General features: G+C 46.8%; 1 protein-coding gene across 1 annotated transcript in view; it reads left to right on the forward strand.

Moving 5' to 3' along the window:
* Positions 1–87: 87 nt before the first annotated feature.
* Positions 88–18,353, forward strand: part of tet3 (tet methylcytosine dioxygenase 3) — a 44,421-nt gene continuing 26,155 nt past the window's right edge. Inside the window, exons 1-2 of the mRNA XM_024417852.2 lie at positions 88–292; positions 1,098–1,148. The gene's annotated coding sequence lies outside the window, so the exon portion shown is untranslated. The remainder of the gene's footprint in view (positions 293–1,097; positions 1,149–18,353) is intronic.

The raw sequence follows: 18,353 nt of genomic DNA on the forward strand, positions 1-18,353 counted from the left end.
ACTCGTGCGTGTGTGTGCGGTAGACCTATTAGCATAGGGGAACGAGGGAGGGAGGGAGGGAGAGAGGGAGGGAGGGAGGGAGGGAGAGAATGTGTGTGTACTAGGGCTAATGTAAAACAGGATTAAAAACACAAGATGGCTTCCTGAATGGGTTGGAGCACAGACTAGAGAGAGCGAGAGAGAGAGAGTGATAGTAGAGGTTAGACGAGAGGGAGCTTGAGTCCTCTGATGGGGATACGGCCATCCGACGGAGAGAGAGAGAGCAGCACACCAAGACAGATTGGCACACTGGGTAAATATTAATTACCAGGCAGAATGCCGGACAGGGACACAGAGAGCCGGGAGAGAGAGAGGGGAGTCTGTGGGGTTTATTTGAGATAGAGGAGAGGGGGGTGGAGAGACCAGGAGGGTTAGCTGGAGACAAAACACTGCCGGCACTCTCAACAGCTAGAAGTGGTTAGAGGGGCATATCCAATGTACACTGCTGCTATTCTGTGTTCATTGTTTCAGGACTTCAATTATTACTGCTGTTACTGTTATAGCCCCTTTCTAGTGTGATGGAGTTGATTATTTAACCGTGTTATTATCATCGCATTGACCGTAATCTATGCGTGAATAATGTATATGAATTATAAAGACGCTGTAATGCATGACCATTTACAGAAATATTGTATATGTGCATGTTGTCATGGTGATATTCAAAGGCACATTGCTACAATTGTGATCAGAGGCTATCCTCCTCGTTCCTGATGCATTACATAATTCTATCATTAAAATAGAATCCTTGCTCTCTCACTGTCTCTCACACTCGCTCATAGCAGTGGGGACGCGCCGGCTTGGCTTGCCATTTGAAGGCAAATAGAAGTGATATGTGTTCAGGGTCCTTTCCTGTCAGGAGGAGAGAATTCGAGAAGGGGATTATATAGACCGGGTATTCTTTAGGTGCTCATGTTGTCTGGATTGACACGTCTCTTTGGAAAGCTCTTGTCGCATTGTTCAATTGATTGTTATTCTCCCCCCATTTCTCTCCCTCCCTCCCTCTCCCTCTCTCTCTCTCTCTCCTTCTCCCTTTCTCACTCTCCTGAATGGCTGGAAAGGTGGGACATATTGAGGACTACAGGTCGGTAAAGCCCAGTCTGGCAACAGAGGTAAGAGGAAGACTCCACCTGGGGCAGATACTGTGGAGACAGAGCTACTCTTTCAGACGGCCTATTATGTGCTGTATTTCTGGGTTATTAGTGGTATTGGAGGGCTTGAATCCTCGTGTTACCGCAGTGGAGGGGGAGGTGGGGGGGCACTGACAGATACACTGACTGGGCTGTCATCTGTCTGCGATTTCCCCGTGTGTGTGTTCTGTTTGTATTGGTGTTGTTGGTTTAAAAGAGAGAAGAGTAGTTGGAGGCTTGCGGACGTTAGAAGGGAGGAAGGGCATATAGTGCTGCAGAAACCGGTGTGTGTGTGTGTGTGTGTGTGTGTGTGTGTGTGTGTGTGTGTGTTTGTGTGCACGCGTGCACTTATATCATGGAGCTTTACACTAGCCCTTGATCAACAGACAGACTGACAGTAAATAGACATCCACATGTCGTCTGTCTGTTGGCGCTCACGCCGGTGACCACGTGTGGTTTGTGTTCAGAGTTGTCTGAGCTCCATCTCACAGGAGAAGAGAGGCCTTTAAAAAGGCAGGCGTGTGAACAGACTTATACTGCAGCGCGGTGCAGTGTGCAGTTAGTTAGTTATCTTCCCCCTCTAGCTGGCTGCATGGCTGCTAGCTCAGAGCGCAGGCTTTATCTGGCGGCTGCGTTTTGTGCTAGGTTGCTGTGATTAAGTGGCAGGCGGCGAAGCTGGGCCGGGTTTGAAGCGTCCCGGGCTGGGCGGCGATTGGCGGCAGATCCAGGCATGTGATGAGAGAGGCGGCCAGCGAGAGCAGGAGGAGGATGAGAGAAGGAGGAGAGGAGGAGGAACCGTACCCACAGGTTCAGGAGCCAGGGAGCGGGCCCTCCTCTCAGAGTTCGGAAGTCGGCCGAGGGAGTAAAAGTTAGCGGGTCAGACAGACACGCATGCGCACATGTTTATCTGGCAGAGTGTGTGTGTGTGTGTGTGTGTGTGTGTGTGTACTATAGTAACCTCTAGCACGTGGCCTCTAAGTGCTGGCACGCTGCTGTTCTCTGGTCTGCCAAGTCGTGGCACGCTTGTGTGTTTATATACGAGGTGAGTCTCTGAGCAAATGGGTTCAGACGGAGGATTCCGTCCATGCTGTCGCTGAACTGGCATATCAGTTTAGAGAGACTGGCATAGCTAATCAATGTCCAGTATTATTTATTATTATATTGTCTTGTTTTTGAATGGATTCTTTCATTGTAAGATTGGTTGTCAAAGTTGAGTTTGGGCATATTGATGATCAGTTGAATGTGAGGAAGGAGATTCAAATTTAGCCGTAGGCTTTTCTTGTCGCGCTAATGATCTTCACGGTTTCCTTTTATACATGTTCAGACAGTCAGGGAATTGGTTGTCATGCTACTTTTGAACTCAGTGAACTTACTAAGGTCCAAGTGCTGACACATATATCTCATCAGCTAAGGCTGTTGGTCACCATCTGTTGTTGTCATGATCCAAGGATCATTCTGGAAAATTGTCAAGACTGGCTCATACATCCACACAAACAACGCCCTGTTGAAGAAGCACTCTATAAAAATCACGTTTTCACTCTTTAATTCTCCAGTGTACACATACAATATACAAATATATATATAGTTGAAGTCGGAAGTTTACATACACTTATGTTGGAGTCATTAAAACTAGTTTTTCAACCACTCCACAAATTTCTTGATAACAAACTATAGTTTTGGCAAGTCGGTTAGGATGTCTACTTTGTGCATGACACAAGTAATTGTTCCACCAATTGTTTACAGATTATTTCACTTATAATTCACTGTATCACAATTCCAGTGGGTCAGAAGTTTACATATACTAAGTTGACCGTGCCTATATCGACATAAACTGAAAGGCCGCTCAGCAAGGAAGAAGCACAGGGGTGGCAGCATCATGTTGTGGGGGTGCTTTGCTGCAAGAGGGTCTGGTGCACTTCATAAAATAGATGGCATCACGAGAAAGGAAAATGATGTGGATATATTGAAGCAACATCTCAAGACATCAGTCAGGAAGTTAAAGCTTGGTCGCAAATGGGTCTTCCAAATGGATATTGACCCCAAGCATACCTCCAAAGTTGTGGCAAAATGGCTTAAGGACAACAAAGTCAAGGTATTGGAGTGGCCATCACAAAGCCCTGACCTCAATCCTATAGAACATTTGTGGGCAGAACTGAAAAAGCGTGTGTGAGCAAGGAGGCCTACAAACCTGACTCAGTTACACCAGCTCTGTCGGGAGGAATGGGCCAAAATTCACCCAATTTATTGTGGGAAGCTTGTGGAGGGCTACCCGAAACGTTTGACCCAAGTTAAACAATTTAAAGGCAATGCTACCAAATACTAATTGAGTGTATGTAAACTTCTAACCCACTGGGAACGTGATGAAAGAAGTAAAAGCTGAAATAAATCATTCTGTCTACTATTATTCTGACATTTCACATTCTTAAAATAAAGTGGTGATCCTAACTGACCTAAGACAGGGAATTTGTACTAGGATTAAATGTCAGGAATTGTGATAAACTGAGTATAAATGTATTTGGCTAAGGTGTATGTAAACTTCTGACTTCGACTGTACATATAATGTATACATTTGAAGTATACACTGCTGTTTTTTGACATTTAGTTTCAGCTCTAGAAGGGTTACTGGTCTTTGTAGTATCTCTTCAGGAAACACTAGAGCAACATGAGCGGTTACAACAGACTGTGCTGGCGTGATTTCTCTTCTCTTCATACGCAGTTATTTCCTTTTCTATCATCAAATGTGCACTTGCACCGTCTGCAGATACATGTAGACTGGTTACGGGAAAGGTAGATGGAGCAAAGACATGAATTAGTCATTGTGTTTCTGATTACAAATGGAAAGTACAGCGCTAGCAGGTTTGGTTGAATTGTACTGTGTCCCAAATGACAACCTACTCCTATGGGCCCTAGTCAAACACTAGCCATATAAGCAATAAGGTGTCATTTGGAACACAGCCATGTTGTGGAATCCCCACCCTCGATTAGATTAGAAAGGGTTAACCGTGACCTCGTTTATGTGGTAACAGTGAGTGGCAGATGACATCACTGTAATTTGAACTGTGATGAGATGGGTTGCATGTGTGTGTGTGTGTGTGTGTGTGTGTGTGAGGGGGGGGGGAGTATTTACAGAAAGCATGCGGCCTTCCAGGTTAGTTACATTCAGCGTCATTTTTGTTGTTGTTGACCTGTCACTGAATACGGTTACAGGCACACAATGATTACTGTGGATAGTCAGATTAATATAATAGTTAAATAAAAAATCAATAAAACATCTATTTCCCCAATAATCCTGTTTACATGGACATATCTGAAATCAGGCTACCTGATGGGACTCTGATAAATGCAGAAAATCGCTTACTCAAAATAAACGTTCCACCACAGCGACCATGTTATTTTTGGGAAGCGTATTTGATTCTGAGTTCGGACATATAAAGTTTGTATGTGAAAACGACTGCTAAGTCGCATAGATTCAGTTGTTCTGAACTCACTTCATACATTCAGTTGTTCTGAACTCACTTCATACATTCAGTTGTTCTGAACTCACTTCATACATTCAGTTGTTCTGAACTCACTTCATACATTCAGTTGTTCTGAACTCACTTCATACATTCAGTTGTTCTGAACTCACTTCATACATTCAGTTGTTCTGAACTCACTTCATACATTCAGTTGTTCTGAACTCACTTCATACATTCAGTTGTTCTGAACTCACCTCATACATTCAGTTGTTCTGAACTCACATCATTCATTCAGTTGTTCTGAACTCACTTCATTCATTAAGTTGTTCTGAACTCACTTCATTCATTCAGTTGTTCTGAACTCACTTCATTCATTAAGTTGTTCTGAACTCACTTGATTCGCGCAAAAGAGGGAGGCTCTCTCGGCTGGTGCTAACACATGCGCAGATCAAATACATCCCTGGAACACCGATTTTAAGGTGTTGACACGTCCTAATCATTTGAAAGATGGCTCAGGAAACCAGGCGTTTTAATTGGCGTATGCTTACTTCGACTTCGACCTGACGCCGATTTTAGATAAGCAGAGTAAGTTGTTTGCATGACTATTGCATTATCTGCCTACTGCCATAATCAGTTTAAAATCAAATTATTACTGTGCATGTAAACGTAATCATGGTCCTGATGCCTGTTGCCAAATGTCCATCTACTGTTTGTTGGATTGAGGAGGTGGGGTTTTATAGTGCCCCCGTGTAGAGGAATTGAACTCAAATGGAGCCGATTGTTGAATGTGATTGACCAAGTGTCAGTGCTTTCCGCTATGAGTCTCAATGCACTTGTGTCCTATAGATGACAGCTCGCAACGTCTTAAGAACCAAACTTGTCGAGCACAACGAACAATCATTCCTCGTGATTACTTTCCCATTGGTTACGTCAGATATTCTAGAATTATTACTCAGAAATCGTCAAACCGTTATGCAAACCACTTCAAATCAAGCAACTGTCTCCCCATATTACTCACCAACCAAGATGTGCAGGAAACATATTGAGCCCCAATGGGATCCGAAATGACATTTTGATTCATGTTCTGCATTCACCCACTAATTCACCTCCCCTGATGCAGACTCCAGGGACCACTCAAATGTCAAGAAGGGATTGACTGTCATCAGCAGCTCTCTTGTAATGTGTCTTTTCTAATTAATGCTCTCTAACAGACACTCGTCCCAGTTCCCAGTCATGCTTCTTCCCACTCATAGGTCCTGTCTGTGGGGCTGACTGAGTGCCCGTGGCTTGGCTTAAGTCCTGGCATGGATCATTGGCGGTGCCCTGTGTGGTTGAAGTGTTGTGGCTCGCGTCCGTGCCGGATGGCGTCTGGTTTCTCCTGGAGGACAGAATGGCTGAGCGGCCGAGCACCGCTGCCTGCCACGGTTAATGAAAAATGAATGGAGGGAGGAGGAGGAGGCTGTTGTGTCATGTCTTAAATTCTCACCTCTCAGCTGGCTGCTCTCTCTCTCTCAGAGACTGGGAACCAACTCTGTATAGTACAGTACTACACAGGAACCAACTCTGTATAGTACAGTACTACACAGGAACCAACTCTGTATAGTACAGTACTACACAGGAACCAACTCTGTATAGTACAGTACTACACAGGAACCAACTCTGTATACTACAGTACTACACAGGAACCAACTCTGTATAGTACAGTACTACACAGGAACCAACTCTGTATAGTACAGTACTACACAGGAACCAACTCTGTATAGTACAGTACTACACAGGAACCAACTCTGTATAGTACAGTACTACACAGGAACCAACTCTGTATAGTACAGTACTACACAGGAACCAACTCTGTATAGTACAGTACTACACAGGAACCAACTCTGTATAGTACAGTACTACACAGGAACCAACTCTGTATAGTACAGTACTACACAGGAACCAACTCTGTATAGTACAGTACTACACAGGAACCAACTCTGTATAGTACAGTACTACACAGGAACCAACTCTGTATAGTACAGTACTACACAGGAACCAACTCTGTATAGTACAGTACTACACAGGAACCAACTCTGTATAGTACAGTACTACACAGGAACCAACTCTGTATACTACAGTACTACACAGGAACCAACTCTGTATAGTACAGTACTACACAGGAACCAACTCTGTATAGTACAGTACTACACAGGAACCAACTCTGTATAGTACAGTACTACACAGGAACCAACTCTGTATAGTACAGTACTACACAGGAACCAACTCTGTATAGTACAGTACTACACAGGAACCAACTCTGTATAGTACAGTACTACACAGGAACCAACTCTGTATAGTACAGTACTACACAGGAACCAACTCTGTATAGTACAGTACTACACAGGAACCAACTCTGTATAGTACAGTACTACACAGGAACCAACTCTGTATAGTACAGTACTACACAGGAACCAACTCTGTATAGTACAGTACTACACAGGAACCAACTCTGTATAGTACAGTACTACACAGGAACCAACTCTGTATACTACAGTACTACACAGGAACCAACTCTGTATAGTACAGTACTACACAGGAACCAACTCTGTATAGTACAGTACTACACAGGAACCAACTCTGTATAGTACAGTACTACACAGGAACCAACTCTGTATTGTACTGTAATGAATCCAGCCAATCCACAACCTTTCTCCGCCAAACCATGACTATATGACAGGATTTAGAAGTTTTCCCTGTAGCTCTGTTTTGAGTTTTCATGATACAGTATTGGAGTCTGGTGTGAAAACACATGGATCCAGTCGGCTAAACTCTTAGAAAAAAAGGGGTCCAAAAGGGTTCTTCAACTGTCCCCAAAGGAGTACCTTTTTTGGTTCCAGGTGGAACATGTTTGGGTTTCAGGTAGAAATGTTTTGGGTTCCATGTTGAATCCTCTGTGGAATGGGTTATACATGGAACTAAAAGGGTTCTTCAAAAGGTTCTCTTATGGGGACAGCCGAAGAACCCTTTAAGGTTCTAGATAGCACCTTTTTTTTCTACGAGTGTAGGCTACAAACTTATAGGCGATACAGTAGGGCCTCAAGTGGCTTGAAAATGTTTGTTTACAACAAACGTCATGGTTATTGGATATGTAGGGTATGTAGTAGTTGATGTAAAGCATGACACAGAGCAAGGCGATTGATGCTATAGGTTCTCTGCAGCGCGACAGGCAAGGAGATCGCTGGACCTTTTAAAACGGGCTGCACTTGACTTGAACAAATGGGGGGGGGGGGCTAATGTTAGCAACATACCACCGTGCAGGGGCTGGGGAAGGTTCTCACCCGATTCTTTCCCTTTTATCTATACATTTCTCTCTCTAGCTCCCTCTCCCTCTCTCTCTCTCTCTCTCTCTCTCTCTCTTGCCTTCTCTTTATCTCTCCCCCCTCTCTCGCTCTCTCTCTATTTCGCTCACAGTGTAGCCCTCCCCCTAGGTGTTATGTTGTTGCACCGTAGTTGTTTTATTCTCTTATATTTTCCCTCCCTGTACTTCTGTACTGTTTGTTGTCTGTCTTTGATGGATGGGTCGTAAGTCAGACTCCTCCCCAAAGTGTTCCAACTGAAAGTTAGTACTGATTTAAACAGTATAACGTCATCGCGCTAGTGACATCATCTGCTATCAATTCTACTGTCTTTGTCAACTACAGTATGTACATGTATTATTTCCACTACTACTTTAAACCCTTTCACCCTTTCTCCCCCCTCTCTCCACCATCTTCCCTCCACCCATTCCTTGCCTCCTCATATTTCCCTCTATTTTTTTGTTCAGTCCCAAGTCTTTCCCACAAAGACCAGTCTTTCAAAAACACTATTCCTCCTTCACTTTCCTCCCCCTCTGCTGGTGCTGGAGTGCTTTTGGTGGCTCCGCCCCCTCCCTTTTCCTCCCTCCTCTCCTCCTTTCTCCCCCCTTCTCTTTGTGAGGAGTGGTGTAGTGGGGCAGGCAGGCAGACCTCTCCCTCCCAGCTGGGCTGTGTGTGTGTGCGTGCTGACTTGCACGTGCCATGTGTCAGGAAGGGCAGAGTCAGGAGCTATGACACAGTGGATACCCTACACTTCCCTGTTCCTCTCTGTCTATCTGTCTGTGCTCTCTGTCCCCCCTGTCTGTCCATATCTCTGTCCCTCTCCCTCTCTGTGTCCATCTGTCTGTCCTTCCCTGTCCCTCTCTCTGTCCCTCTCTCTGTCCCCCTCTCTGTCCTTCTCCCTGTCCCCCTCTCCGTACCTCTCTGTCCTTCTCCCTGTCCCCCCCTCTCTGTCCTTCTCCCTGTCCCCCTCTCTGTCCTTCTCCCTGTCCCCCTGTCTGTCCATATCTCTGTCCCTCTCCCTCTCTGTGTCCATCTGTCTGTCCCTCTCTCTGTCCCCCTCTCTGTCCTTCTCCCTGTCCCCCTCTCCGTACCTCTCTGTCCTTCTCCCTGTCCCCCTCTCTGTCCTTCTCCCTGTCCCCCTCTCCGTACCTCTCTGTCCCCCTGTCTGTCCATATCTCTGTCCCTCTCCCTCTCTGTGTCCATCTGTCTGTCCCTCTCTCTGTCCCCCTCTCTGTCCTTCTCCCTGTCCCCCTCTCCGTACCTCTCTGGCCTTCTCCCTGTCCCCCTCTCTGCACCTCTCTGTCCTTCTCCCTGTCCCCCTCTCCGTACCTCTGTCCTTTTCCCTGTCCCCCTCTCCGTACCTCTCTGTCCTTCTCCCTGTCCCCCTCTCCGTACCTCTCTGTCCTTCTCCCTGTCCCCCTCTCCGTACCTCTGTCCTTTTCCCTGTCCCCTCTCCGTACCTCTCTGTCCTTCTCCCTGTCCCCCTCTCCGTACCTCTCTGTCCTTCTCCCTGTCCCCCTCTCCGTACCTCTCTGTCCTTCTCCCTGTCCCCCTCTCCGTACCTCTCTGTCCTTCTCCCTGTCCCCCTCTCCGTACCTCTCTGTCCTTCTCCCTGTCCCCCTCTCCGTACCTCTCTGTCCTTCTCCCTGTCCCCCTCTCCGTACCTCTCTGTCCCTGCCCAGAGCAGAGGAGGAGCTCACAGGTCAGGGACAACACCGAGGAGAGGACAGGGACAGAGTTAAAGAAAAAAAGAGAGAAAGAAAGAAGAAACGAATGGAGAAAGACAGAGAAATAGTAAAAACTTCAGGGTTTTCCATTAACCGGTATTAGCTGTCTTTTGGGCAATGTTTTTGTTTGTTTTGAAAAGCCGATAAATAAAATTGACGCTGGCCAATTGACCGGGAGAACAAGAAAAATATTGAATTGCGAAATAATGTCCCCCCCCCTATTCATTGACGGACATAACAGTGGATTGAAATGATTTGACTGGTCATGTTTATCGGTCTATAGGTTAATTTAGCATAATCTTATGGAATTGACTTTCGGCGTGTAGCGTATATTTGCTATGTATTTTATTTATCACACGTGAACAGCATACAGATACAGAGCCTTTGAGCTAAACATCTGTCAGACAGCGCGAGAGCCGCTGCTACAGCATCGCAAACAGCCAACGCTGAGGCAATGGAAGGCAGGCTTCATCAGCGCGTCACACGCCACTTTGCAATGAGCTGGAAGCAGTATGCATTTTGAAAACATATACTTAATTGTTTGAAACCTGAACTTTTTTTTTTTAGACATATTATGAGGCATGTCTTACCTTGCTTCAAAGTAGCCGAGCCAAAATCAGACCATATTTGTGGAGGCAATTCTTTTATATCAACTTTCTTTCATTGTCCAGTAGCCAAAGACACAACCCAAGTCATATTAGCAACCCATGCTAGTTTTTGCCTATTAGATCTCACCTCTTACTACATTTCAAATTGATATGTACCTCTCTGTCACATGAAACCGCTCGCATGTGCCGTGCCCTTTTGACACCTGTGTTTTCCTGCTAATTGCATTATGGAACGAACTCTCCCGAGGAAACTGCTTGCTGCCTTGTGTGCATTGTTGAGCATAATAGTCCATCAACATTTTAAGCTAAAAGTTCTGATCTTTTGCATCTGACTCATTCCTTTTAACATTTTTTTAAATTCTTGTGTAGCCTAGTTGTATGAATTTGGGATCTATCGTCCCACAACTGTCCCAGAGTCCGTTTGGAATAGACCTTTTCTTTCCTGACAAGCTGACCGATGGAATAGGTACGCTTTTCTGCTACGGGTGATAGTAGATTGACATAGGCTAGTTATTCTGCTGTTCATTACTCATCTTGTTGGCTGAGGAAAAGTAGACGTGGACTGTTATTCTAAAATGTTCAAAGTGCACATCAGGATTCGGTAAGAAGGGCCCGGCACATCGTTTCATCCTCAATTTGCATGTTCTGTGAATATGAATGACCATAATGTAAATGTGATTCCTGTCATTCTGAGCACTGTGGGTGGACGCCCTAATCAGGTTACGCACCCCAATGCACATGGGTCCGGTACATTTCTCAGATGTCTGGCGCCACACAACAGAAACCCTGCCTAAAAGGTAACTCTTTTTTTTTTCTGAGAGTGTAGAGTGTGAGATCAAATAAGACCAAGGAAGGGAAAACCGAGAGAAGGAGCGAGCGGAACGATGAGGATAGATTCTCAGATATCTCTATTCTATGCTACACTTCCAGTTCCACTCAGCCACCTGCTCATTCACCCTCACCAACATACCCAATGACCCTTGTTTACATTTGAGCCATTTAGCAGAAGGTCCCATCCAGAGCAACTTACAGTAGTGAGTGTGTACATTTTCATACTTTCTTTTCTTTCTTCATACTGGTCCACTGTGGGAATCGGACCCACAACCCTGCCGTTGCAGGCGCCATTCTCCACTAACTGAGCCACTTGGGACCACCTTCAGTCATTGTATGTGTGTGAGTGAGAGCACAATCAATCAATCAATCAATCAAATGTATTTATAAAGCCCTTCTTACATCAGCTGATGTCACAAAGTGCTGTCCAGAAACACAGCCTAAAACCCCAAACAGCAAGCAATGCAGGTGTAGAAGCACAGTGGCTAGGAAAAACTCCCTAGAAAGGCCAGAACCTAGGAAGGATCCTAGAGAGGAACCAGACTATGAGGGACGGCCAGTCCTCTTCTGCCTGTGCCGGGTGGAGATTATAACAGAACATGGCCAAGATGTTCAAGTGTTCATAGATGACCAGCAGGGTCAAATAATAATAAATAATAATAAGTAGTTGTTGAGGGTGTAACAGTGTGTTACACAAGCCAGCCAGCCTGTACTCTACAGAGAGCCTTTGCGTGTGCTCCCCAGTTTGCGTGTGCTCCCCAGTTTGCTTGTTCTCCCCAGGTTGCATGTGCTCCCCAGTTTGCATGTTCTCCCCAGTTTGCTTGTTCTCCCCAGTTTGCTTGTTATCCCCAGTTTGCGTGTGCTCCCCAGTTTGCGTGTGCTCCCCAGTTTGCTTGTTCTCCCCAGTTTGAGTGTCCTCCCCAGTTTGAGTGTCCTCCCCAGTTTGCATGTTCTCCCCAGTTTGAGTGTCCTCCCCAGTTTGCGTGTTCTCCCCAGTTTGCATGTTCTCCCCAGTTTGCGTGTGCTCCCCAGTTTGCTTGTTCTCCCCAGTTTGAGTGTCCTCCCCAGTTTGAGTGTCCTCCCAGTTTGCATGTTCTCCCCAGTTTGAGTGTCCTCCCCAGTTTGCGTGTGCTCCCCAGTTTGCGTGTGCTCCCCAGTTTGAGTGTCCTCCCCAGTTTGAGTGTCCTCCCAGTTTGCATGTGCTCCCCAGTTTAGGTGTGCTCCCCAGTTTGCGTGTGCTCCCCAGTTTGCGTGTGCTCCCCAGGTTGCGTGTCCTCCCCAGTTTGCATGTCCTCCCCAGTTTGCGTGTGCTCCCCAGTTTGCGTGTCCTCCCCAGGTTGCGTGTTCTCCCCAGTTTGCGTGTGCTCCCCAGGTTGCGTGTCCTCCCCAGTTTGCATGTCCTCCCCAGTTTGCGTGTGCTCCCCAGTTTGCGTGTGCTCCCCAGTTTGAGTGTCCTCCCCAGTTTGAGTGTCCTCCCAGGTTGCATGTTCTCCCCAGTTTGCGTGTGCTCCCAGTTTGCGTGTGCTCCCCAGGTTGCGTGTGCTCCCAGGTTGCGTGTGCTCCCCAGTTTGCGTGTTCTCCCCAGTTTGAGTGTCCTCCCCAGTTTGCATGTTCTCCCCAGTTTGCGTGTGCTCCCCAGTTTGCGTGTTCTCCCCAGTTTGCTTGTTCTCCCCAGTTTGCTTGTCCTCCCCAGTTTGCGTGTTCTCCCCAGTTTGCTTGTTCTCCCCAGTTTGAGTGTCCTCCCCAGTTTGCATGTTCTCCCCAGTTTGCTTGTTCTCCCCAGTTTGCGTGTTCTCCCCAGTTTGCTTGTTCTCCCCAGTTTGCGTGTCCTCCCAGTTTGCATGTTCTCCCCAGTTTGCGTGTGCTCCCCAGTTTGCGTGTTCTCCCCAGTTTGCTTGTTCTCCCCAGTTTGAGTGTCCTCCCCAGTTTGCATGTTCTCCCCAGTTTGCATGTTCTCCCAGTTTGCATGTTCTCTCCAGTGCTCCCCAGTTTGCGTGTGCTCCCCAGTTTGCGTGTGCTCCCCAGTTTGCGTGTGCTCCCCAGGTTGCGTGTGCTCCCCAGTTTGCGTGTGCTCCCCAGTTTGTGTGTTCTCCCCAGTTTGTGTGTTTCCCCAGGTTGCATGTGCTCCCCAGTTTGCGTGTTCTCTCCGGTTATGGTGTTCTCTCCAGTTTGCGTGTGCTTCCCAGGTTGCATGTGCTCCCCAGGTTGCATGTGCTCCCCAGTTTGCGTGTGCTCCCCAGTTTGCGTGTGCTCCCCAGTTTGCGTGTGCTCCCCAGTTTGCGTGTGCTCCCCAGTTTGTGTGTGCTCCCCAGTTTGCGTGTTCTCTCCAGTTTGCGTGTTCTCTCCAGTTTGTGTGTTCTCCCCAGGTTGCATGTGCTCCCCAGGTTGCATGTGCTCCCCAGGTTGCGTGTTCTCCCCAGTTTGCGTGTTCTCACCAGTTTGTGTGTTCTCCCCAGGTTGCATGTGCTCCCCAGGTTGCATGTGCTCCCCAGGTTGCATGTTCTCCCCAGTTTGCATGTGCTCCCCAGGTTGCATGTTCTCCCCAGTTTGCGTGTGTTCCCCAGTTTGCGTGTTCTCCCCAGGTTGCGTGTTCTCCCCAGGTTGCGTGTTCTCCCCAGGTTGCGTGTGCTTCCCAGGTTGCGTGTGCTCCCCAGTTTGCGTGTGCTCCCCAGAAGTTTGCCTGTGTGTATCTCTGCCTGTGTGGGTCTCTGCCTGTGTGGGTCTCTGCCTGTGTGTATCTCTGCCTGTGTGTATCTCTGCCTGTGTGTATCTCTGCCTGTGTGGGTCTCTGCCTGTGTGTGTCTCTGCCTGTGTGGGTCTCTGCCTGTGTGTATCTCTGCCTGTGTGTATCTCTGCCTGTGTGTATCTCTGCCTGTGTGTGTCTCTGCCTGTGTGTCTCTGCCTGTGTGTGTCTCTGCCTGTGTGTGTCTCTGCCTGTGTGTATCTCTGCCTGTGTGTATCTCTGCCTGTGTGTGTCTCTGCCTGTGTGTGTCTCTGCCTGTGTGTCTCTGCCTGTGTGGGTCTCTGCCTGTGTGGGTCTCTGCCTGTGTGGGTCTCTGCCTGTGTGTATCTCTGCCTGTGTGGGTTTCTGCCTGTGTGTCTCTCTGCCTGTGTGGGTCTTTGCCTGTGTGGGTCTCTGCCTGTGTGGGTCTCTGCCTGTGTGGGTCTCTCTGTGTGGGTCTCTGCCTGTGTGGGTCTCTCTCTGTGTGGGTCTCTCTCTGTGTGCGTCTCTCTCTCTGTGTATCTCTGCCTGTGTGGGTCTCTCTCTGTGTGGGTCTCTCTCTGTGTGGGTCTCTCTCTGTGTGTGTTACATGAAGTGTGTATCAGAATAGATGACCTTGATGGCATGAGGATGGAAGGGAGTAGGGTGTGTAATGTGGGTCGGGGGATGGAGGGATGGGGTCAGGGACTGACAGGAAAACATTAGGTTGGGGGTTGGTCTCTGCTCTGTCAGGAACCTCGAGCAATGATCTAATTTGGGTGGCTGGACCGTCTAATCTATTGATGGTATTTGGCCTAGACTATGTTACTCCTTAGAAGACTTGCACTGTACACACCCTAGACCTCTCTGTTGTTTTAGAAGATGTGACTTAAGACATATGGTATGTTCTGACACAAGCCTCCCTACAAATAAGGTGAGAGGGTTGAGCGTAGTTGCATCAGCCACTAGGCTTACATGCTGTCTTATATTTGCTGTTTCCTCAACACTGAGAGCTGGATTCCTCTGTACCCTGTAGAAATAAATGATACATTCGTTGAGTTTCACCCACCACCTGTGCCTTCTTGATACAGTAAACGCGTACATGTGTTGATTTGTGTGTGAGGGGGTGTGTGTTTTCTTTGTCAGTGTGTGTGGGTGACTGTTTGAAGGAAAAGATGAGTCAGTCCGTCTTAGTCATGGTAGAAAGAGTGGAACCCAACACACGGCCCCAGCTGCACTCACTCTATTCTGTCATCACTCCTACAAGGCCAATACAATGCTTTGTGAGAGAGAGAGTTGAGATGTGGAATCACATCTACTGATAAATCTGAGAACTAGTCAGATAATTATTTCATTTCTGAGTTACCACATACCACGCACCTCATGCTCAAGTAGAGTACTCCGACCGTGAGTGTTGAATTGCCCTTTTGTTTTTTTTAAAATCATCACATTCTCCTTCTTTAGGCCCCCTCATTAAACCAGCACTGTCTTGTTATTATTCTCTGGTACATCAGCTGACCACTTGTTGCTATGGAACTACCCACTGACCACAGACGTCAGTTCAACGACTTGTTTTGATTGACATTTGGTTGAGTTGTCAACTAACGTGAATTCAACGTCAAATCGACAAAACATTTCACCATGTCATTGGATTTAGCTAAAGTTGGGTGAAAAAAAGAATCAATTCCCTTACGCTGATGACTCTTTCCATATCCAATTATTTTCCCACGTTGATTCAACATCCTCACATTATATTTTTTGGGTTGATATGACGTGGAAACAATGTTTATTCGACCTGTTTTTGCAGAGTGGGTACCCTGCAGTGTTTTGAGAGCAGAGCACTCACTTTTGCTCATTTCTGTAATGCATGAGAGTTGTCTATGTGCTAGTTGTGTTCTTTACGGTTGGAAACAAAATAGTGTTATGTCTGTCAGGGGTTTGGCAGTACTTCAATTGTTGTGACTGTCTGGCGGTTTGGGTCTAGGGAACACAAGGTAGTCAGGGGTTTGCCTGAAGGAGTTCAAAGTACACGTTACAGTTGTGTCTGCAGGTGGTTGAGACATAAGGACCCCTCTCTCTGGTGTATTGCTGAGGAGATCACAGAACAATAGTTTCTGCCGTTTGGGAGTAAAATAGTCTCCTTTGAGTCTGATGGAACATATGGTTACAATATAGGGCTAATATGTGTATAGATTTATATCATCGTGGGTCGATTTAAGTTCAAATCATTTTTCACGTTTAACTTTGACAAGAGTGGATGTTAGTTTATCTCGTCCTATACATAAAGGGACAGTTTACCGAGGACAGTTACAAACTCAATGGGAGATTTTACATTAAATTCTTTAGTGTCCAGGACTAGAAACAAACTCAATGGGAGATTTTACATTAAATTCTTTAGTGTCCAGGACTAGAAACAAACTCAATGGGAGATTTTACATTAAATTCTTTAGTGTCCAGGACTAGAAACAAACTCAATGGGAGATTTTACATTAAATTCTTTAGTGTCCAGGACTAGAAACAAACTCAATGGGAGATTTTACATTAAATTCTTTAGTGTCCAGGACTAGAAACAAACTCAATGGGAGATTTTACATTAAATTCTTTAGTGTCCAGGACTAGAAACAAACTCAATGGGAGATTTTACATTAAATTCTTTAGTGTCCAGGACTAGGCTTAATCTGTGTCCGGTAAACTGTCCCTTTATGAGCCCACACATGGACAGGGCCGTCAACTTTGGTGTGGCTCTGACATACTGAGGTGAAGACTACAAGGGCCTATAGGGCAGGGGGGTCTTGACACACTAGATAAGTGAGTCCGTTGTCTGAGCTGTGATGGCTGCTGGTCTGCTCATCCCAGGTGGTGTATCACAGAACAGTAGCACTAACCTAAAACTCCCCCAGTGTTACCATAATATATAGCTTTTTTTCTGGGAAGATATTATTTGTATGAAAATGTTAGCTTCAAAAAATGTGAGAGAAAATGTATTTAAAAAAACAGTATTGTTCTGACAAGTGTAGTCTGCTAGTAGCAGAAAGCATCTATATATTGGCCAGTGGAAGCTGCTGAGGGGAGGACGGCTCACATTAATGGCTGGAACGGAGTAAATGGAATGGCATCAAACACCTGGAAACCGTGTGTTTGATGTATTTGATACCATTCCACTGTTTCTGCTCCAGCCGTTACCACCAGCCCATCTTTCCCAGTGAAGGTGCCACCAACCTCCTGTGATTGGCCCGCCAGTTGCTTAAAAGCATTTGGATTATCCTACGCTGTTTGAACTGTCTTTATGACATGGCCAGAACAGCCTTTTAGATATCGGTTGGGGCTAATCAAATTCATATTGGGAATTCATATCGTATACAGGTTCTTAAAACAGGGGGGGGTACACAGTTTGCTTCTTTCTTTGTTGTACATGCACTCTCTTGTTGGCGTTGAGCAGATGAGTGTGTTACGCTGAACGGAGACGGTTAAGTTTGCTCTAAGAGCGAGAAATGCTGTGTCACTGCACAGAGGGAGAGAGCGAGCGCTAGTCAGGAGGGTGAATGAATGAGAGTGTGTGTGTGTATTGGGGTAAGGGGGGGGGGTCTACACACGGTGTCATATGAGACTTAAGTCCAGCCTGTGCGAGGCGGGGCAGCCGGGCGGGTTCTGATGATGTAACAGTTATGTCATAACTACATGCTTTCACTAGCTCTCTCTCTCTCTCTCTCACTCTCTCTCTCATTGGTGCTTCCTGGACATGTGACACAACACACTTCCCTTTACTACTAGGCACCAGCTTGGGTTGCGCCGTGTTTGTCTTTGGGTTGCGCGTGCGCACGCGTGCGGTGTGTGTGAATGCCAGGCAGCACTGGTGGAGGACTGTGTGAGTCACAGGGCCAGACAACGAAAGCCTCCGACAGGGTTGGAGTGACACTGTCTGCCATGAACCTGGAGCGATGGAAGGGAATGGACAGAAAACACGAGAGAGAAGGTGTGAGAGGAAAACAAAGAGAGTATTAAAGAGAGATTACTCAAATAAATCCAGCCAATGCGCAGAGTCCACATGCTCATTCATAATAATAAAACGATACTGTGCAGGAGCTGACAAGGATCTCAACTGCATGGAGGAGAGACGTGACGTCGGCCATGTTTTTCCCCCCCTTCTTCTTTGATAAATCTGATTCCAGATAGAGAGAAGGAGCAGAGAGAAGGGCGGTCAGAGGGGTAGCATGTGGAGTGAGCTAGCAATGGTGGTGCTAAAGCTGAAGCAATGGTGAGGGGATAACGTTGGGAGAACATTGGCGGGACAGAGTGACCGACCGGCCGGATGGGAGGAGAGGGAAAGCAGGCACGCCATGGAGAAGGAGAGAGAGCGGAATCACTTCTGTCCTCGTAGACGTCGGTGCAAATGATGTTGCCGTTTGTCGATGTCTCTAGTAGCACCATGCCACTGCGGACGGTCTCTGTCAGGCGACAAGCCGCTCGATCGCTGCTCCTCTGCTCCCTCGTCCTCCTCTTATCCATGGTCTCCTCTCTCGCTCG

This window comes from Oncorhynchus tshawytscha, linkage group LG04 (assembly GCF_018296145.1).
Source record: "Oncorhynchus tshawytscha isolate Ot180627B linkage group LG04, Otsh_v2.0, whole genome shotgun sequence".
Lineage (NCBI taxonomy): Eukaryota > Metazoa > Chordata > Actinopteri > Salmoniformes > Salmonidae > Oncorhynchus > Oncorhynchus tshawytscha.